This window comes from Cimex lectularius, unplaced genomic scaffold, assembly GCF_000648675.2.
Source record: "Cimex lectularius strain Harlan isolate CLEC.00 unplaced genomic scaffold, Clec_2.1 scaffold11, whole genome shotgun sequence".
Lineage (NCBI taxonomy): Eukaryota > Metazoa > Arthropoda > Insecta > Hemiptera > Cimicidae > Cimex > Cimex lectularius.
In genome coordinates, this window is record NW_019392673.1 from 3,501,719 (window position 1) to 3,510,310 (window position 8,592).

The 8,592-nt window shown below is 36.2% G+C and overlaps 1 non-coding gene across 1 annotated transcript; it reads left to right on the forward strand.

The window, feature by feature from the left end:
- Positions 1–932: 932 nt before the first annotated feature.
- Trnad-auc lies at positions 933–1,005 on the forward strand. The gene has a single exon. It is a non-coding gene; the product is annotated as a tRNA-Asp (tRNA).
- Positions 1,006–8,592: the final 7,587 nt, after the last annotated feature.

The window sequence follows — 8,592 nt, forward strand, 5'->3', positions numbered from 1 at the left end:
TCTTCTCACTTCACTCTAAGAAATTGTAATTTTATTGTCATCAGTCCAATTTTACCTACAAAAAAATTTCAAATTTTCCTTAATGTTTGTATGTAGGTTTTATCAACTCATTAAAATCTATTTATTTTATTTATGGGACAAACTCATTAACTTTCAATTTTCACATAGGGGTGTACGTTGCTCTTGAGTTACTTTGCCGTTTAGAACCCTTGGGGTGATGGATTACTCGAATTAATGGTGATCCACCCCCTGAGGGTTTACTTCGGATTAACGGAAATACAATTTACCTGAGAAATTATAAGACAACTTTCTTAATTGGCCTTTGATTCTTGAACGGTTAACCCCCCATTAAGCCCTTCAATTAATTATTTAATACTTATCTATTAAAGGAAGCTAATAAATAACAGCGGAGGTAAACGTTATTTATCCTCTGTCCACTCATAGGATCCCTGCCGATTTACTTTACGTATTATTTATATTATTTATTCGAAATAAAATGCCATATGAAATATCTTTATTTTTTGACAGCATCGTTAGGTTTGACTTGCATTCTAAACAAGAGGTCAACTTTGAACGCAGTGATATTGGGTTGTCTGGAAATAGAAATTTTCCAAATTTAAAAGAACCGAATAATCTAATTTAGTTTAAATATTCGTTAAATATTATTGGCAGTTAGAACTAGTATACGAGGTCTCGAGAAAATAATTTTTAATTAAATACAACAAATAAAACAGTACATATATAGTTAACTAATTTAGTTTGCTTACATGTAAATAAATAATAAATGATTAATTCACTACTTTCGTGGTCCGCTTGACCAATTAATACATGACAATTAATTAAGGTTTTTAGTTGAGATGAAAAAAAGCTAATGGAACGAGAGGGATTCGAACCCACGACCTTCGGCTAGATAGATATCCGAGTGGATCGAGGTCACGATAGCTCAGGTGGTAGAGCAGCGGCTTATCAAGCCGAAGGTCGTGGGTTCGAATCCCTCTCGTGCCATTAGCTTTTTTTCATCTCAACTAAAAACCTTAATTAATTGTCAAATAATAAATGAGTTGAAAAATTAAACTATCCCGAGAAGTTTAGCTTTTGATAATAATTATTGGCAGTTTAAACATATACTCGGATACAGCACTAAACAGCACTGCACCCTGAGGCCATATTAAGAATCCTGCCAACACTGGTATTCAGTATTGGGACTCAAGGAGCGAATAGGTCTCGAGGACATCAGAACATCGTCGTTTTGGCCGACAAGGATAGTTTTCAAATTGAAAAGGTAAAAGTAAGAAGGTAAGGCAGGCCCCCGGCAATGGATAGGCTAAATGAAGAATTTGGTGTGAAAATTTTGGTAGTGGGGTCGCCAAAAGGAATGTTGTCGTCGTTGTGAATAGTGAGGTCGGTGACAGTAAAGATCTTTGACAATATGTCTGAGGATTTTTGATTGAAATGGTTTAATGCACTGAATATTGGACGGCTTGGAGTTAGTAGAGTTTTGACAGTCGAAACGGATTTCGATGTTCAAATTCTTCATTGAGTACCAGACTTTTGATGAGTTGTAATCTCTTACATCATGTGTGGGATATCCATGTCAGTCTGCTCTCTAGGTTTTGTCCTAAGTACCAACTTGAGTGGAAGTAGATAGTTCCTTGTTGTTGATGTACAGTGGAGGTCTTTTATAAGCTCGAGATGTTCTTGGATGTTGGAGGTTGTTTGGATATAATTCAGCTTAAGACAAAAAATTTTGGTATCATCTCCATTGGTGGTAATGATGGTAGTTCATCAGCAGTATAATTGTTATACAGGATGGGAATGAATGATTCCTTGTGGGACGTCGACATGTGTTGGACTAATATTTCTAATAGTACTCGTTACCACCTCATCTTAAGCTGCGGTAAGTTAGATAGGTTTTCAGGATAAGGTAATGAGGAATGGGTAGGAAGAGCTATGAAGTTTGTGAAGTACGCCTGGGTGCCCGACCCTATCAAAAGTTCTCAACCTGGAACGGACCCAAGCGGCACCTTTATTCTTCAGAACCCCCAAGCTTTAGTGGCTCCTTGTTGTGCAAGTAGGTTATTTTAGCTTGTCCTTTCATTAACCTTTGAATTCCTTTGGCCTCTCCCTGGATAAAGATATGTAGTGGTGATTCCTGAGGATCTTGACTTCTAACAGGAGTAGTCAGGAGAATCTTGACTACTGTGTAAGTATAATGTATTTTCTACCAAACCAGCCATAGGGACATCTTTGGGTTTAGTCACCAAATATTCCCACTGAGGAATGGGTAGGAAGATCTTAAGTTTATGAAGTATGCCTGGGTGCCGTACCGACCACAGTTACTGAACCCACCATGAGGGCAGCATCTGGTTGTTCTCGCCTTTATTGTTGTGTTGCCCGAGTTGGATAATTACTCTCTAGACTTTCTTCTACCCACTGACATAGGGATTTTGTGATCCCCAGGGCTCATTGTGTAAACGAATGTACGCTACTAAAAATAAAATTTATACCTTTCTTATTAATAGTGAATAATGTCATTTTTACGTTTGAAACGTTACAAATCACGGAAGCTATAAATATTCAAATAAATGCAAATATTTATTTAAAGAAATAGAAAAAAATTTAAAAGATCCACTACGTGAATGAGCTCCTGTTTTGCGATTTTCGGTATAAAATAACAACAAAAACTTTAACTTACGTTTTGTGATGCTCGTTTAAAGACAAACGATTCTAGCTGCTTTCTAAACAACTCGTATCAAGAGTTTGTGGGCGACTTGAACTAACTTAATTTTGAAAGTCGCTGTCTCTTTTTCAACTAACTCTGCGAGGGTTGGTTTAACATTTTCATTTTCTTTACTCACGTGCTGCTGAGGGCTTACAACCGTTGAATCCCATGAATATCGTAGCTTAGATTTATTTAAATAAGAAACTGAAAATAACTTCTTTTAAATTAATTAATCTTTATGTAAGGTATTGGTTGAGATAAAAAAAGTCAGTGTCAAGAGCGGGATTCGAACTCACGACCTTTTACTAAATACGCCGCTTCTCTACTACTTGAGCTATCGGGACTTCGATCCACTCCACTCGGACACAAACTTCTCATCTCAACCCACTTTTCGAATTGAAAAATGACAAAAAGGAGAGAAAATTCGAAAGGTGGGTTGAGATGGGAAGTTGGTGTCCGAGTGGATCGATGTCACGATAGCTCAAGTGGTCGAGCAGCGGCGTGGGTTCGAATCCCGCTCGTGACACTGAATTTTTTATCTCAACCAATACCTTACATAAAGATTAATTAATTGAAAAGAAATCAATAATTAATTTGTTTTTGCTGTTTTTTATTTGTTATTTTATATACAACATAAAAAAAAACACATACAAAAGAGTTACGACCTCTCTAAACAAATTCAACTACCACGGAATACCACCAGAATACAGGCTTCTTTCAACCTAAATATTTTATTATAGTATTTGAAAAAATGATATGGGATGCGTATTAAAATGAAACCACCCAATTCCTTTGTAAAGCTTTCGTAGTGACTTTCCTTACGATCATTGTTGATCTGGCCCGTGCAATTTACCCGATCTTTCATTGATTTTAGTTGTTAATTTCGTTGTCCTCAAAACTATGAAATTCAAAATTGAATATTTAGAAATGTTAAATTAACTAATTTCGTAGTCCGCTTGACCAATTAATGGATTACAATTAATTAAGGTTTTTAGTTGAGATGAAAAAAAGTTAATGGCACGAGCGGGATTCGAACCCACGATGTTCGGCTAGATACGCCGCTGCTCTACCACTTGAGCTATCGTGACCTCGATCCACTCGGATCGTGAGTTCGAATCCCGCTCGTGCCATTAACTTTTTTTCATCTCAACTAAAAACCTTAATTAATTGAACTTTAGAAATGTGTTAACCTTTTAAATCGATAATTAGAATTAACTTTGCAGATCTGATGAAAGGATGTTAAGGGATATTACGTGACATATCCATGATCTCTTTTTAATAAGAATATAAACAAAGATCTCTTATTGAAATTTTTAAGGCCTTGTAAATTTTTAAGAATGTGTAATATAAAAGCATCCAATTTTTTATAAATAAACGAGTACATATAATCATTTAATCTATTAGGTTCCATGGTCCGATTGACCAAATAAATTCTTTTCAATTAATTAATCTTTAATTAAAGTTTTGGTTGAGATAAAAATTAATTAATTGAAAAGAATTTATTTGGTTGATAGGATCACGAAACCTAATAGATGTAATAAGCAAAATGAAGTATACTTCACTAAAGCTCTCCGTGGCCATTTATTTGTCGCCGAGAATCAAATAGATTACACGACATTTGAAAAAAAGGCAAAAAGATTGGATTGAGACGGGAAGTTAGTGTCCGAGTAGATCGAGGTCACGATAGCTCAAGTGGTAGAGCAGCGGCGTATCAAGCCGAAGATCGTGGGTTCGAATCCCACTTGTGACACTGACTTTTATATCTCAACCAAAACCTTAATTAATGATTAATCAAATGAAAATAAACATTTAACAATTCATAGTTTTTACAGATCAAATATGATGATGCATTAAGTTGTTGGTTTTTATATATCATGAACAAACGATATTCTCCAAATCAAAGGAAAAAGCTAAGGGCGTAATGCAAATAAAGCTTTGTTATAATGTTGGGATGTTCACCCAATATAATGTAGCGATCCTGAAGAGGGCTCATGTCAAGTGGTTGAAAACGTTCTGTTGTGAATAAAATAGAATTTTCTCGATGATCATGCTGTACACTGTTCAGAGATCTACACTTCAAATAATATATTTAGAAAATGTTAATAATAAAATTATAGAAATAATTTGTAATAATAACTTGTTGAGGTTAATATTATTTTTTAACAAAATTGGAACGAGAATTTGTTTTGGGCAGAAATCAGATTATATTTATATATTTTTTTAACAGTAAGCTTACTTTAACTTTTAATAATTCCCTTTCACTAGTTGGAAAGGACAACTTTTACCCATCATTGAGAGCAGAATTATTCGAATTATATCTCCTTCATGGGCGAGAGCCGGTTGGAAATTTTCACCCTTTTTTTCCGTTCTATGTATAAAGTGAAAAATAGTCAGATGGCGAGGGTGGAGAGATAATAACGGTCCGGTTTAAAAAGCACCGATTATCGCGAGCCCGATTAGAATCGGCCCGTTAATATTATTAATAATAAAGGAGCGTTTTACTATCAACCATCTTATTAATGTATTCTTTTTTTCCGGCCACGAGGTTGTTTTTTTTCACAGAGCAACATCATGGGACAGCTTTTGATTAAGCTTTTATAACCAGCTCGTTTTGGGAAAGTTAACGTGGGGAAACGATGAATGCGAACTTATCATTGATATCCCCCGTCCCTGTAAATTATCCGGCTCCGTCCCACGACCCAATATAAATGCAGATCTTACGACTTATTTCAATACGAAACTTTTTCCCCCTGCCAATTCCTGACAAAGGAACTTCCTGATTCTCGAGTCAGACAATTTTCAATTAAATAAACTGGTGGGCAGATTTATTTTTAATTATTTTGTTTAATTTTCATCCCATTATGATGAGTTTGCACGGATTTTTTAGTTTCTTTTATGGGACAAGGGGGGAAAAAGCTCAAAATAGTCACAGACATAAAAAAGGAAAAAGAGATCTAAATTCAATAAAAAAAATCTTTATTACTCTTACACCCAGCGGCGATCCTCGTTGAATTTCAGAAATTCCACCAATTTTACCCTGGAGAAAAATGTGTTGGGAAATCTAATTTTATTCGTAATGAATATTTCTTATCTCAGTAAGATATTCAAAGCTCTTTTTTAATAAATAAGTTTAAATTAATTGGGCAGAAAACATCTATAATGTATAATTTAAATGTCAAGAAATTATAATGAAATGTTTAATTTTAAGTTTAATAAAACGATAGTAATCTAAAAATTAAGATAAAGCAATTAATTAAGGTTTTTAGTTGAGATAAAAAAGTCAATGGCACGAGAGGGATTCGAACCCACGATCTTCGGCTAGATACGCCGCTGCTCTACCACTTGACTATCATGACTTCGATCCACTCAAACACTAACTTCCCATCTCAACCCCACCTTTCGAATTTTCCCTCCTTTTTGCCATTTTTCAAAAGGTTGGATTGTGGTGGGAAGTTGGTGTCCGAGTGGATCGAAGTCACGATAGCTCAAGTGGTAGAGCAGCGTCGTATTTAGCCGATGGTGGTGGGTTCGAATCCTTTCTTGACGCTGGCTTTTTTATTTCAACCAATACCTTACATAAAGATTAATTAATTGAAAGAAGTTATTTGGTCAATCGGACCATGAAATATAATGGATTACCGTTTGTTTTGTGTTTTCTTATACAGTATTTCTATCACAATAGTAGAGCTCAATATAAGAAAATGTATATAACTAATACACCATCGTGGTGTTTATTCTATAGTTTTTGCTGCATAATCTCTGTCCAATGGGAATTCTTCTCCTGAGCCTTTGATTAGAATTACAAGAATTACACCAAGGTACTTAGTTTATTTTGAAAATGTTATGACTTCATCATTTAGACTGGGTGATTTTAGGCTAAGGATTAATTAAATTTGTTTGTTATAAGTTGGAAGTTTATGGGCCTACAAACAGCTGAGGTTATCGCCGGCCCTCTGCGTGTTTTCCTTCTTTTTCTTTTCTTTCGCGCATATTTTGTTTTAAACTGCAGCAATTTGAGCGTTTCGATCTGGTTACTGACACTCTGATTTCAAATATATACTACGTTGATATTCTAGAATGCTAGTATCTCGTTTGAACATCAGGTTGTCAAATACAGAATAGAAACAAAACATACAATACATATACATACATCACCACAAACATAGATGTCTGATCATATTGACTCCCCAGAGTACTCGATATTCCTCGGGGCGGGGTTATAAGCAACCCCTTCCTTTCACGCTAATAAATTACTTTTACTCTCCAGACGTCATACATCACCCCAGAGTACTTGATATTCCTCGGGGCGGGGTTATAAGCAACCCTTCCTTTCACGCTAATAAATTACTTTTACTCTCCAGACGTCATACACTCACCCCAGAATACTTGATATTCCTCGGGGCGGGGTTATAAGCAACCCTTCCTTTCACGCTAATAAATTACTTTTACTCTCCAGACGTCATACACTCACCCCAGAATACTTGATATTCCTCGGGGCGGGGTTATATAGTAAATGGTCAAGATCAACGGTTCTTTTTATCTATTATTTTCAAAATTCAGAATTGCCGTCGGGAAACCACGACAAGGAAATCTCTCACCCTTCAACAAGTTTGACGCCGGGGGTTCCAAGTCAAACAATCTGAAGAGGCGGAAGACAATGTAATCATAGGGGGTCGTGATATTATTTGGTCTGCCGGCCTGCGAGGTGAGGGATGAGGACAATCAATCTTGAGCGGGCCACCTGGCGCAGCGGAGGACGGCAAATAATAAACTCGTGCCGGGCTATCACTCATCAGCTCAATATCATGTGTCAATTGGTCAGCTCTATACACACTTTGCCAACAGACGCTCGAATCTTCGTCTTTTTCATTCGTCAAAACTTCAACAAGGCCATGGCAAAAGTGTGAACGGCTCTGCTAACAAAATTCATTGAAATATTCTAGTAACGTTTTGAATAATTCATCTGATTGTGTTTGTATTTCCATTACTCTTCTACACGACTATCTTGTTTTATCATTCACTCTTCTTTAATAATTGCGTGATTAATTTATTAATTTTAATTGATGATTTGTTATGTAAATATGTTAGTTTGAACCTGTATAAAATGTTCTTTCTCAGATCTTATTTTCGTCTACGGCAGGGGTGCTCAAACGGTCGATCGCGATCGACCAGTCGATCGCGAGTGCTTTTTGAGTAGATCTCGAGAAGAAAAAAATTTTTAATAAGTAGGTAGGTAACTAAACTACAAAAATGTATTACGTAATAAAATAACACTGCTTGCGGCAAAAGGTGGCTTTATCAAAGGAACGCGCGGCACTTGTCAAAGAAAAGCCGCGTTGTTTCTAGACTAGTAGACAGTACAGTCTAGTCTAGAAACAACGAGAGACAGTACAGTCTAGTTTCGGGCGGCGCGTTTGACGGGAACATTCGAGACTTTCGTTCACGCCGATATAAATGTTGTGCCTGCAGGAATTGGAGTCANTTGTAGAGAAGAACCTAACTAAACCTAACCCAAACCTTGACTAAAATAATGTACCTATATTGTGCAGAAAGCTAATATCTATATATGCTACGGTACACCCTACCTAGGTAGGTAGGGTGTATCGTGTATGTACGACAACCCTGCATCACACACACTTGCAGCCTCTCAGAGTCGATCGTAAGTAGTCTAAAAATATTGAGGTAGATCGCCAGCAGTTCAAGTTTGAGCACCCCTGGTCTACGGTGTCTTTTTAATATTCCGTAGCGTTACAGTCATTACTCCATCTAATGTCTCAATTTTTCCTTGCGAATATCCGGAAATCAGGTCGGTTAAATTGAAAATACAAATTATTCCAAACACGATGACCGTAAATTGTAAGACTTAATTT